Source organism: Chenopodium album, chromosome 21 (genome assembly GCF_948465745.1).
Source record: "Chenopodium album chromosome 21, dcCheAlbu1.1, whole genome shotgun sequence".
Taxonomy (NCBI): domain Eukaryota; kingdom Viridiplantae; phylum Streptophyta; class Magnoliopsida; order Caryophyllales; family Amaranthaceae; genus Chenopodium; species Chenopodium album.
The window spans coordinates 30,850,081-30,863,934 of NC_137854.1; the positions used below are offsets into that span (position 1 = coordinate 30,850,081).

Genomic DNA, 13,854 nt, shown 5'->3' on the forward strand with positions numbered 1-13,854 from the left:
GCCGGCACCCTCAAACAACATCCTCACATCGTCCCCTACCCCTAGTTCATTGGCCACCTCATCATTGTAGAACTTAGTAGGCCTAATTCGCCTCCTACTATGTCTAAGAAAATTGTTCGAAAAGGTCAAGTCATTAAAGATTATTCCCATTGTGTCCACTTGTGGTGGATCAACGGGGGGAGGAGGCGATGGGTTGCGATACCTAGCATCGGTGTTTCTAGGTCGGTTTCTTCGAGACATGGTCACCAATGCAATCAAACAAACCAAGATAAGGAAATCACCACACAACCACACAAAGAGTACTAGGTCCACTAAGCCGACAAATCAAGGTTTACACAACACCAACAAGCACAACACAAAGCAAGCCAAGCTAGCCACCACCTAACACAAGGCAAGCAAATCACCAAGTAACAAGGGCTTCCTCAACAATGCAATTCATAACAATTCAACATTAATTTTTTTATGCACTATTATCAAACAATTCAACACAACAATTCACTTAAACAAGCATGTTTTTTTTTTCAAAAATCAACTCCTTCATTCCACACTTACAAAATTTCAATTCTCACAACATTCACCAAACACCTTCAAATTCACAAATACTTGACTATTTTCAACAATCAATCACATGCAACCAATTCAAACAAACTTTCCCAAGCAATTTCATACAAAATACTCAAGAACTTAAGTAAGAAAGTAGTGAAAGGAAGGAACGATTATACCGATTGTATCGTGGGTGTAAAACCCGCAAATGAACCTTTCTAACCTTCCTTATGCTTGCTTGAGCTTACTCCTTTAACCAATTGCTTCAATTTTTAACCCACAAGAAAACCCCCAATTTGATTTTTTTTATGTTAGGGTTTGAGAAATTGGGTGATTTTTGGGTTTGAATGTGGGAAAAAGAGTAGTAGTTTGTGAATTTGTTGAAAAGGAGTGAAGATTTTTGCAAAATTTGTTGAATTTGAGTGAGAATTTGGGTGTTTGATGGAGATATGGGTGAGTATGGAGAAGGAGGAAAGGAGTTTAGAGAGAGAAAGGGGGAAAATGTGAGTGTGAGAAAGAGGGTGAATTTTTTTTTTTTTTTATAAGGTAGAAACCGTGCAGCAATAACACGGATTTCTGGGAACGCACGGACGTGCAGATTCAGCACGGACGTGCAGCCTCAGACAGATTGGAAGTTGGTTCTGCTTCAGTCTGCACGGACGTGCATAGAGTGGCACGGACGTGCAACATAATAATGCACGGGCGTGCTTAGTTTGGCACGTCCGTGCCAAACTTGAAAAATTCCTGATTGCAATGCTTCGCTTCTGCCTGACCCTGCACGGTCGTGCTGTGTTTTGCACGCCCGTGCAGCCCTGATGCTGCACATTTTTGCCTTTTTTCTTTTTTTTTTTTTTTTTTTTTTTTTTTTTTTTTTTGTTACTATAACAATAAGGCATAATAATAGTAATAAAATTATTATTATCACCATTATTATTATGATTTTATTAAGACCACTACTTCACTTCCACAAATACATCTTTTTCTTACTTTTTCTTTTCATCAATACCTACAAAAGATATTAAGAGAAAAGTTAGTAATAATAAAAATGATGGAAATGAAATGATGGTTTTTAAGAGAGAGAGGGTGAGAAACTCGGGTTGCCTCCCGGAAGCGCTCTTTTAACGTCACTAGCTTGACGACATTGCGGGATCAATGAGAGTAAGGAACATCAAACTCATCAAGGTGAACAACCTTGGCTTCTTCATGCACAAAACCGTCAAAGTATGCCTTAAGCCTTTGGCCATTCACTTTGAACGGTTCACCATTGTCATTTGAGATTTCAATTGCACCATATGGAAACACCTTCTTAACGGTAAAAGGTCCACTCCATCTTGACTTAAGCTTACCCGGAAACAACTTCAACCGGGAATTGAATAGTAAGACCTTGTCACCTTCTTTGAATTCCCTTTTGTTGATATGCTTGTCATGCCAAGCCTTGGTCTTCTCTTTGTAGATCCGTGCGCTTTCATATGCATCCAATCTTAATTCTTCCAAGGCATGGAGGTCAAGCAACCTCTTTTCACCGGCACTTTGAAGGTCGAAATTCAATGTTTTGATAGCCCAATGAGCACGATGCTCAAGTTCTACCGGCAAATGGCATGACTTTCCATAAACAAGCTTGTATGGTGTGGTGCCAATGGGAGTTTTGAATGCGGTGCGGTAGGCCCATAGAGCATCATCAAGCTTTGTAGACCAATCTTTTCTAGACCTATCCACCGTCTTCTCTAGGATCATTTTTACCTCCCGGTTTGAAATCTCGGCTTGACCACTTGTTTGTGGGTGGTAAGCCAATGACACCTTGTGCCTCACACCGTACTTCTCAAGGAGAGCTTGAAAGGACCGCTTTGCAAAATGTGAACCTCCATCACTAATGACGGCACGTGGCACCCCCAACCTTGGGAAAATTACTCTTTTAAAAAGCTTGACCACCACCTTAGCATCATTAGTAGGAGATGCAACCGCTTCTACCCACTTTGACACATAATCGACGGCCACAAGAATGAACTTATTCCCAAAAGAGGTCGGGAAAGGCCCCATAAAATCTATGCCCCATACATCAAAAATCTCCAACTCAAGAATGTTGTTCAAAGGCATTTCACTTCTTCTTGAAATATTGCCGGTTCTTTGACACCGGTCGCAAGCTTTCACTACACCCCACACATCTTTGAACATTGTAGGCCAATAAAAACCACATTGCAAGATTTTCGCCAAAGTTTTGTTAGCACTCATATGCCCTCCACAAGGTGAGGAGTGGCACATTGTGATAACATCTTCAATCTCATTATCCGGGACACACCTTCTAAAAAGCCATCAACACCTTGTTTAAAAAGTAAGGGGTCGTCCCAAAAGTATTGGCGAACATCATGAAGAAACTTCCTTTTTTGTTGATAGGAGAGGTCGGGAGGAAGAATAGAGCAAGATAAATAGTTTGCAATGTCCGCAAACCATGGTGCCGGTGCTTGAAGAATAGCAAATAGTTGATCATCCGGAAATGAATCATCGATTGGCAAGTTATCAAGGTCACCTACAAAGATAGGCAACCGTGATAGATGGTCGGCCACAACATTTTCGGCACCCTTCTTGTCTCTAATCTCAATGTCATAGTCTTGTAAGAGCAAGACCCACCGTATCAATCTTGGCTTTGGTTCCTTCTTGGACAAGAGGTACTTCAAGGCCGAATGGTCGGTGAAGACTATGACTTTAGATCCCAACAAGTAGGACCTAAACTTCTCAATTGCATGAACAATGGCTAGGAACTCCTTTTCCGTGGTTGTGTAATTTCTTTGTGCTTCATCCAATGTTTTGCTAGTGTAGTAGATAGCATGGAGCTTCTTGTCTTTCCTTTGTCCAAGAACGGACCCAACGGCAAAATCCGAAGCATCACACATGAGCTCGAAAGGAAGCTCCCAATTAGGGGGTTGAATGATAGGAGCCGAAATCAATGCCTCCTTCAAACTATCAAATGCTAGCAAACAATCATTAGTAAACACAAAAGGGGCATCCTTTACCAACAATTGAGTGAGCGGCTTTGCGATTTTTGAAAAATCCTTTATGAACCGGCGGTAAAAACCCGCATGTCCAAGAAAGCTCCTTATCCCCTTCACATTTGTAGGGGGTGGGAGGCGCTCAATCACCTCAATTTTGGCACGATCTACTTCAATGCCCCTACTAGAAATCACATGACCAAGAACAATGCCCTCCTCTACCATGAAATGACATTTTTCCCAATTCAAAACTAAGTTCACCTCTTGACATCTTTTTAACACTTTAATCAAATTCGAAAGACAAATGTCAAAAGATGAACCAAAAACAGAAAAGTCATCCATGAATACTTCAATTGATGATTCAAGCATGTCGGAAAAGATAGACATCATACACCTTTGAAATGTGGAAGGTGCATTACAAAGTCCAAATGGCATCCTTCGATAAGCAAAGGTGCCAAAAGGGCATGTGAATGTAGTCTTTTCTTGGTCCTCGGGTTGGATTGGGATTTGGAAGAATCCCGAGTATCCATCCAAGAAGCAATAATGACTATGTGATGCTAGTCTTTCCAATATTTGATCAATGAAGGGGAGTGGGAAGTGGTCTTTCCGGGTGGATTTATTCAATTTTCGATAATCAATGCACATCCTCCACCCGGTGACCGACCTCGTAGAAATGGTCTCACCCTTATCATTTTTGATGATGGTCATGCCTCCCTTTTTTGGCACAACTTGAACCGGGCTAACCCACTTACTATCGGAGATAGGGTAGATTATGCCTGCTTCAAGAAGTTTTAAAACTTCTTTTTTCACTACTTCCTTCATGTTTGGATTGAGCCTTCTTTGGTGCTCAATCGAGGAAGCATGATCATCATCAAGTAGAATCTTATGCATGCAAATGGTGGGACTTATCCCCTTAATGTCATCAATTTTGTACCCAATGACATCTCTATACTCCCTTAAAACAACTAGGAGTTTCTCAAGAGAGATATCATCGAGCTTAGCATTGACAATAACGGGATAACTCTCACTATCATCAAGAAAAGCATATTTAAGTAGAGGGGGAAGGGGTTTAAGTTCAACCTTATGAGGAGGCGTAGTCCTCTCCTCTTTTGCTTCCACGTTAAGCACTTCAAATTTCATCACGTCGTGGATCAAAGGTTGGTTGAGCAATAGATCATACCCCTTTGCTTCTTCACCCTCCTCAACTAAGCTTCCCGTTAGGATAGCTTGTAAGGGATCTCTTTCATACAATCTTTCTCGGAACTCTTCTAAGTCCCTCTCCAATGTGTCAATTCTATGAACCTCATCAATCAATGGCTTTTTCAAAGTTTGTGAGAATGAAAATGAAATTTTCTCATCTCCCACATTCAAAGTCAATCTTCCTTCCTTCATATCAATCACCACTCCCGCGGTGTTCAAAAATGGTCTCCCCAAAATGAGGGGTACTCTTGTATCTTCTTCCATCTCCATTACCACAAAATCACATGGCACAAATATTCTTCCAACTTGAACCGGCACATCTTCAAGAATTCCCAAAGGTAGCCTAACCGTGCGGTCGGCTAGTTGTAAGGACATTCTAGTTGGTTTCAAGTCTCCAATATTCAAGCTTCTTGCAATAGAATAGGGCATCAAGCTCACACTTGCCCCAAGATCACACAAAGCATCCATGGCTTCCAAATCTCCAATCTTCACCGGTATTGCATAGCTACCGGGGTCACCAAGCTTTTGGGGAAGCTTGTTTTGAATGATTGCACTCACCTCCTTAGGAAGGGAGATGGTTGCACTCTCTTCAAGCCTACTCTTGTTGGATAGGAGATCCTTCAAAAACTTTGCATAGGTAGGCATTTGTGACATAGCATGAAGAAAGGGGATGTTCACTTGAAGTCCTCTCATGACTTCAAGAAATTTTGAAAACTTCTCATTCAACTTCTTCTCTACAATTCTATGAGGAAATGGAATGGGGGGCTTGTATACTCTCATGGGGTTTTTTTCTATTCTTTCCTCATCTTTCTTTGTGGCTCCCTCATCACTCTTTTGTTGCTCCTTCCTCTCAACTTCAACTACTTCATTCTCAATATCACCCTCACTTCTCACCACAACTCCCTCATCTCTCTTTTGTGGCTCCTCTTCACTCATGACCGGACCTTCATAACCTCTTCCCGATCTCAAAGTAATAGCCTTAGCATGCTCCTTTGGGTTCACTACCGTTGAGCTTGGAAAGTGGCCACTAGGATTGGAGGATGAATTTCCAACTTGTTGTGCAATTTGAGCTAATTGGCTCTCAATCAACTTATTGTGCGCTTGAAGTTGTTGGATGTTTGCATTCATATCCGCATTGTTCCTTACTTGTTGTGTCATGAAAGTTTCAAGAACGGATTCAAGGCTAGTCTTTTGAGGAGGTGGGGGAGGAGGAGTGGGTTGGTTATATTGTGGTCTTTGTTGGTTTTGATCTCTTTGGTTAGGATGGCGATATGGAGCTTGTTGGTTTTGAGAATGGGGTTGGTTGTAGTGGTTTTGAGGTTGGTTTTGATTTTGGTTGTAGTTGTTTTGTGGGGGGCCTTGGTTGTGTTGCTTCCATCCCGTGTTTTGTTGGGGTTTCCAACTTTGGTTGTAGGATTGGGAGTATTGCTCATTTCTTTGCCCAATTGCCGCCGCTTGCTCTTGGTTTGTTGAGTTGCAATAGGAGGACAAGTGATCATTTCCTCCACAAGTCTCACAAGCCATGACTTGTGAAGAAGATCTTGGAGGTGTAAGGGTGGCTTGATCTAGCTTGTGAGCTAGCATATCAAACTTTGATGCAATAAGGTCTATTGCACTAAGATCGTGGATTCCGCCCTTCTTTGCTTGAGGTTGCCTTCGATCACCTCCATATGCATAGTGCTTTGCCACTTCCTCAATCATTTTGTATGCATCATCCACCGATAGCTTTTTAAGGCTACCACCGGCCCCGGAATCAAGGTTGGCCCTTGAAATAGGAGTAAGACCGTCATAGAAGCTTTGAACAATGATCCATGATGTGAAACCATGGTGTGGGCATTTCCTTGTGTAATCCTTGAAACGCTCCCAAGCTTCACTCAACGTTTCATCAATCTCTTGATTGAAATTGGTGATCTTTCTTCTTAGTTCGGCGGTCTTTTCCGGGGGACAATACTTTCCAAGGAAAGCTCTAGTGACTTCATCCCAAGTGCTCAATGATCCCTCTTCAACCGTTCTCAACCAATGTTTTGCTTTGTCACGGAGGGAGAATTGAAACATGTGCATACGGATGAACTCTTCCGTAATGTTGTTTTGCTTGATGGTTGTGCACAACTCGAGAAAGTTGTCCAAATGAGCAAAAGGACACTCATGAGAACTACCTCCAAATTGGTCACTTTGAATCATACGGATGAGTTGAGGTGAAAGCTCGAAATTATTTGCATTCGTAGTGGGGAGACGTATGCCACTCCGTAGTTGGAATGCGTTGGGGTGGTCATAGTCTCGAAGCAACGGTTGAGGAGGAGGATGATCGTTATCTCCCATGTTATCTTCTTCGTTGTTCCCGAGAACCTCTTCCGAGTCGGAATCCGAATAGACAATGGAGAATTCGGGGGTGCCTTGCAAGAGTCTCCTTACGTTCCTCAAGGTCTTGTTCAACTCTAAATCAACGGGAATAAGCGGTGATTGCTTACTCTTTCGTGTCATGCAAAGTCAAACAAAGCTAAGAAAAACGTTAGCAATGACTATCACAAGTTAAAAACACAATTAAGCAAAAATAAATAAGAAAAATTATGATACAAATACACACACTTAGTCTCATTCAACAATAATACATTCAATGTGACTTTGCCTCCCCGGCAACGGCGCCAAAAATTTGATAGGCCGTCGTCGAGCCTACCAAAGATAAAGTCCTATCTTGGTCTCACTAGCTATTAGCAAGGGTAAGAAAGGGTCGAACCCAAGAGAGGCGTTGAATCAACCACCGAGATATTATTGTTTAAATAAGCCAAATGAAGTCGAAATTGGGTTGGTTTAAGTAACTTCTACTAGTTCAATCAACTAACACTAATAGGATACTAACAAATATTAGGGAATTCTAGGGCTCGGGTTATACCACTCAACTTCATTACAAATCACAATTAGCATGTAACAATCAAGGTAAAATAAGGGGATAGTATAGGGGAAGTCATCTAAAGCACCCAACTACTCTCTCAAGCTAGAGGGATTACTTGAATCATGAATACAACCTACTCTCGTGGTCACAAAGCATAAAACAAGTATTAAAGCATAATCACGATGACAAAATATTCCCTTGACTGGAAATTCCTATTCTCATGGAATTTCGAGTCAATTAAGCATAAGGGAGCTAACTCAAGTTCATCTCTCGATCCTTCGTTGAGAAAGCTTTGATAAATAGTTCTAGCAATGGCCATATACAAGAACTAAGCAATTAAACCACTTAAGCTCAACTAATTAACACCCAACGATTACCAAATTGGCACATACAACAAGTGATTAGTGACTACATTGAGGGTTTTACCCAAACCCTAGAAAATTAGACTACTCACAATCCATGGAGATTAAAGCAATTAAGAAATTCAAGCTACTCATGAACAAGATTCAAACTAAAGATTAAGCCAATTAACAATCTAAGCATACAAGAATTAAGCAAATAATTAACAATTAAAGCATTTAAGATGGAAGAGAAGAGTAAGAAATGTTACTAGAAGCTTCAACTTTGAATAACAATGGTGGAACTTGTCTTCTACAATGATTGAGATTGAAATTTCCAAGCTAATAATTAGAATTTAACTAATGATTTGAGAGTTTTTGTGTTTCTAAGATTACAAACTAAGAGGAAAGCTCTCCAAACTTTTTCTCCCCTCTACAAATGAGCTAAGGGGGGTATTTATATGACCCCCAAATAAAAAGGACGGAGAAAACAAGAGTCGGGCTCGTCTGCAGGTAAACACGGGCGTGCCAGACTTGGCACGGGCGTGCAGCCTACTCTACACGGTCGTGCCACCTTATGCACGGCCGTGCATAGCAAGACAGACAGTTCAGCTAGTTACTGTTTTGGCCTGGGAATTCTGCACGGACGTGCCAAGTATGGCACGGACGTGCAGACCTTGGGCTGCAGAATGATCCCGAGCTGGGCAATCTGCACGGACGTGCAGTAATCTGCACGGGCGTGCTGCTGGTCTTGCACGGACGTGTTGGAGTCTTGCACGGACGTGCGTGCTCTGGCAGAAGGTTCTGTTTTGCTGGAACACTCCTGCATGGACGTGCAGGGTATGGCACGGCCGTGCAGGGTCTCTTGGGCCCTTTTTCCACCTTTTCTTCGGTTTTGCTCCTTTGTCTCGGCTTCTAACCTCGGTTTATCATCCATATGCTTCAAATGGTCGTCTTCGAACCTAAAAACTCAACAAAAACACTAACAACCCGTGAAGCAAGGGATACACAAAAATTGTACGATAATAGAGTAAAAGTGAACCAAAACGCCAATTTATCAAGTAAACAAGGTTCAAAATCACCCTAAAATCATATCGAATAACAAGTTATCAGTTGCCAAAGTATTTTTGGGGTGAGTGTGTTATGACGGCGATTTATTTGATCAATAGAACTCCAACTCCAGTACTTGGAGGAAAAACACCCCATGAATGCTTGTTTGGTAAAAAAAACCTTCGTATGATAATGTTCGGGTCTTTGGTTATTTATGTTATGCTGCAAATCGGCCACGTGTTAAGGACAAGTTTGATTCTCGTTCCTGAAAATGCAATTTTATTGGTTACCCCATACGGAAAGAAAGGTTTGCGACTTTATGATTTAGAGACGAATGAATTTTTTGTGAGTCAGGATGTGCAATTTTTTGAAGATAAATTCTCGTACCTTGAGTCTCTTCCGGATGAGCGAAGACCATTGTGGGAAAAATATTTTGCAAAACCTCTTATATGGGATGACGAAAATGATGAATTTTGGCTGAATTGTGTACAAGAGGGGGGTGCCGGTTTCACGACCGGACTTAAAAGTTTCATCACAATCAATTCCTTCGCGCCGAATATCGAGACAGCGCGCACCGCAACCCAGCCGCGACGGCAGGTGCCTGGCCGCGACCAGGCCGCGGAACACTCTGCCCAGCAGAGTACACAACCCCCCCCCCCCCAATAGATCACTCCGCAGCCAGGCCGTGGGAAAACGCTCCCAGCCGCAGCCAGGCTGCGGAGTAGTCTTCCTAGTAGGTCACCAATCTTGCTGACAGTGCTAGTGGGCAGCAACACCCCTGCATGCAGCAACAGGGCACTGCTCAGCCTGGGCAGGTGGCTGCTAGGTTTGTGGTACCTTCGGTGGGCTCTGGTCAGCCTGCCGGAGGTGGTTCCGGTGATGGTTCCCGCTCCAATATGGTGTTTGAGTAGGATATTGTTGTTCCTAGTGGTTTTTCTCGTTCTGGTGATCGTAATGTGCGTTCTTTGACTGTTGTTGAGCGCGAATTACATGGTGAAAATATATTTATTAATCTGGAATACTTGAGCGGAGTTCGTCAGATAATTTGGGTCGTGATCATCGTGAAAAACGTCCCCCTTCGTGGCATCGGAATTATGTTACTCATACTATCATTACTGAAAATATAGACCCATCTACATCAACTGTCATCCCTCCTCAATCACATTCATCAGCTTGTCATGTTGAATATAATCATTTTCCTAACAGACATAGGTGTATTTTGGCGACGATCACTAAGGGAAAGGAACTGTCTTCATTCAAAGGGGCGGTTAAAGATGTTGGTTGGCGTAAGGCTATGCAAGATGAGATTAACGCTCTAGAACGTAATGGCACATGGACCGTTGAGGATCTTCCTCTCGTTAAGAAGGATATTAGTAGTGGTTGGCTGTATAAAATGAAGTACACTGACAAATCAAAGGTGGAACGTCTCAAAGCACGTTTGGTGGTTCATGGCAACCGACAGGTTGAAGGTGTTGATTAAAATGACTCGTTTGCTCCAGTTGCAAAGATGGCTACGATACGTATTTTATTAGTTGTTGTTGTATCATTGAATTAGGAGTTACATCACATGGATGTCCATAATGCTTTTCTTCATGGTGATTTGGATGAAGAAGTGTATATGCAGTTTCCTGTATGGTACGGTACTCCGACACCTGGCAAAGTTTGTAGGTTGCGAAAATCTTTATATGGATTGAGGCAAGCCTTGAGACAGTGGTTTTCAAAGTTGTCGAGTGCTCTGCGAGGTTTTGGGTTTAAAAATGCATATGCGGATTACTCCCTATTTGGCTATGTACAGGGCAGTGTCTCTTTGCATGTTCTTATGTATGTCGATGACTTGATTATTGTAGGCTCCTTTCATGATGCTATTGTTCAATTCGATTTAAAGTGTATTCATGCAAATGCTTCTATATGAAGGATTTGGGTTTGCTTAAGTATTTCTTAGGCATCGAGGTTGCTCGGAGTCTAGAGGGCATCAATCTTTCTCAACGAAAGTATTCTCTAGATGTTTTGACTGTGGGAGGAATGTTGGGTTGTAAACCCATTGATACTCCGATGGAGCAGAATCATCGTCTTGCACGTGCTTCTGGTGAGCCGGTCGCTCATCCGGAATAGTATCGTCGTTTGGTTGGCCGTTTGGTATACTTGTCGGTCACTCGACCAGAGTTGAGTTATTCAGTGCATGTTTTGGAACAGTTTTTGAGTGTTCCACAGCTTTCACATTTGGATGCAGCCAGTCATGTCTTGCGCTATCTTAAGGGTAGTCCAGGATAAGGTATTTATTGCGACCTATGATGGATTTACACTTGACAGCATTTTGTAATAGTGATTGGGCGGCGTGCCCGTTGTCTCGGCGTTCTTTGTCAGGTTATTTTGTTTTCTGTCGTTCCCCTGTTTCTTGGAAGACTAAGAAACAGCCTACTGTTGCTACATCCTCGTCTGAAGCCTAATACAGGTCTATGGCTCTCACTTTCTCGTGAGTTGAAATGGTTGAAAATGTTGTTGTCTATTCTTGGTGTTAAGCATTCAAAGCATGTGCAGTTGTTTTGTGATAATCAGTCGGCTTTGCATATAGCTAAGAATATGGTATTTCATGAATGTACGAAGCATATAGAGGTAGATTGTCATTTTGTTCTTGATGAGTTGCTTAACGGTAATATTTCTACCTCTTATGTTTCGACAAGTCATCAGTTAGCAGATATTCTAACCAAGGCTCTTGGACGTCAGAAGTTTGGTTTTCTCTTGCGCAAGTTGGGCATTTGCGATTTGCATGATCCAACTTGAGGGGGAGTATTAGAATCGGTTTGGTTATATTTGTTAATATTGTATTTATGTTAAGTTTATCTAGATAGGAGTTTTGGGCAAGTCATGTATTGTGTATATATATGAGATTAATATCAATACAATGGTTAAGCCATTTTCTCCACAATATTCTTGAGTTTAACATTTTCTTTAAGAGTACATTCAAGCTATTAATTAAAGAACCTATCTCATCTTTTGGAAAAATTGTCGAGAATTAGGCCTTGTTTAGTTCACCTTATGTTTACTTATTTTAGAAAAAATAAGTTCAGATTAGAAAAAATAAGTTCATATCAGAAAAAATAAGTTCAAATCAGATTATCGTTTTATGTGTAGTTTTTTATTGCTAAATATCTTTAATTTCCTAATTTAAAAAAATTATGAAAATCACATATAAATAAAATACACATTATTACGAATCTAAAAAGACCTCACTTAAAATATTTTTCCGTATAGATTATTGTATAGTTTGGTCAAATATGTCATTCAGATCATATCAGATCAGACCAGATCAGATTTGGCCAGACGAGATCAGATAAGCGGAAATAAGGAGAACCAAACTAGGTCTAAGATATATAATCTTTAACCGGTCTTTTATAGGATATTTTTCATAAAAAAGTCGAAACCTGTTGAATTAAAGAGTAAATGATTGAATGGATAAATTAGGCCACTTTTTATAATTTTATCGTTCCTTTTTTTTAAAAAAAAATTTCAATTTATTTGAATAGTTTAATTAAATACAAAAAACTTAACGTTTTTATTTAATTAGATTAGGTCCCTGCCATATATGCACGATAATTTCACTGCATTTAACTAATTAAAGAAAAAAATGTATTAAAAGTAACATATATGCTCTCTCCGTTTTTAAATACTTGCTCCACTTTTCATTTGTGACCATTCGTTTTTAAATACTGGCTTCGTTTTCTTATTTAGAAAGCTTTATATTTACAATATTTTTTCAATTTCTCTCACCTAATGGACCCAATATATATTCTCTCTCCTCCAATTCTCTCCACTATTTTTGCTTTCTACAAATTTTTCCTTCTTCTACCAATCCCACTATCTCCATATATTATTACTTTCTCCAATTTTTCCTAAAATTCCGCGCATGGAGAAATAGAGCAAGTGTTTAGAAACGGAGGGAGTACAATATAACTACAATATATTTTTTTTTGTCTTTTTTTTTTTGGTGCTTTGGCATAGCCCATCACCTACTTTTGTTATAGACAATTTTAACTTAATTTTCTCTAGGATTTAGGGTTTTTGTGTAAACTTAACTGAAAATTCAACATGAGAAATCCTAAAACATTAAGCTAAATATCTTGATATATAAGCAATATAAATACATAGTTATATGAACTAGCATGACCCCTTAAAAATTATCTTGAAGCCTCCAATCTTCAATCTTCAAGGTCACTTTGGCACCATTAGGCTTTGTATTTAAAGACAAGCCATCTTCTTGACTTCACCATTAAGCATGGAAGTACTAGAAACTAGGATTAATCTAATTAAATTATGTACAAAAATACTCAACGATACACAATACATATTTAGATTTACAAAAACACATAACGGACCGCAGACAGTAAGTTTTATCCCAGTCGGGTCATACTAGTCACTTTTGTATAAACCTACATAAGAACAAGAGTGAATGTCCTATGCAAATTTTACAAACAATATGAGCATAATAAGAAATTGTGTATCAAACAACCGTGCACTGGTTACTAAATTAGGTTGTTAATCTGATTTACATACCAAATTTTAAACTAGTCGAGCTGTTAATTAATTATGTGAACTAACGCAATAACAAGCATAAATAAAGCTTTAAACACTCTCACTAAAACCCACATCCAACTTAAACACTCTCACATTCATAAAGTCAGTATATTAAAATGACAAACCTGTCTATGGGAGCCTTTATGTAAAGCACCACTACTGAACGTCTTAAGACACTTTTACGAAAAACGTTCAAAACATATGCTTAGGGAAGACACAAAGCACGATGTGCATGTAGGATGATGCAAAAAACTATCAAAAAAGAAAAGAAACTACT

At 40.2% G+C, this 13,854-nt stretch overlaps 1 non-coding gene and 1 pseudogene across 1 annotated transcript; one reads left to right on the forward strand and one right to left on the reverse strand.

The window, feature by feature from the left end:
* Positions 1 to 1,692: 1,692 nt before the first annotated feature.
* On the reverse strand, positions 1,693 to 7,208 carry LOC145600627 (uncharacterized; annotated as a pseudogene).
* LOC145603186 (small nucleolar RNA R71) lies at positions 6,547 to 6,653 on the forward strand. The gene has a single exon (XR_014104717.1). It is a non-coding gene; the product is annotated as a small nucleolar RNA R71 (small nucleolar RNA).
* Positions 7,209 to 13,854: the final 6,646 nt, after the last annotated feature.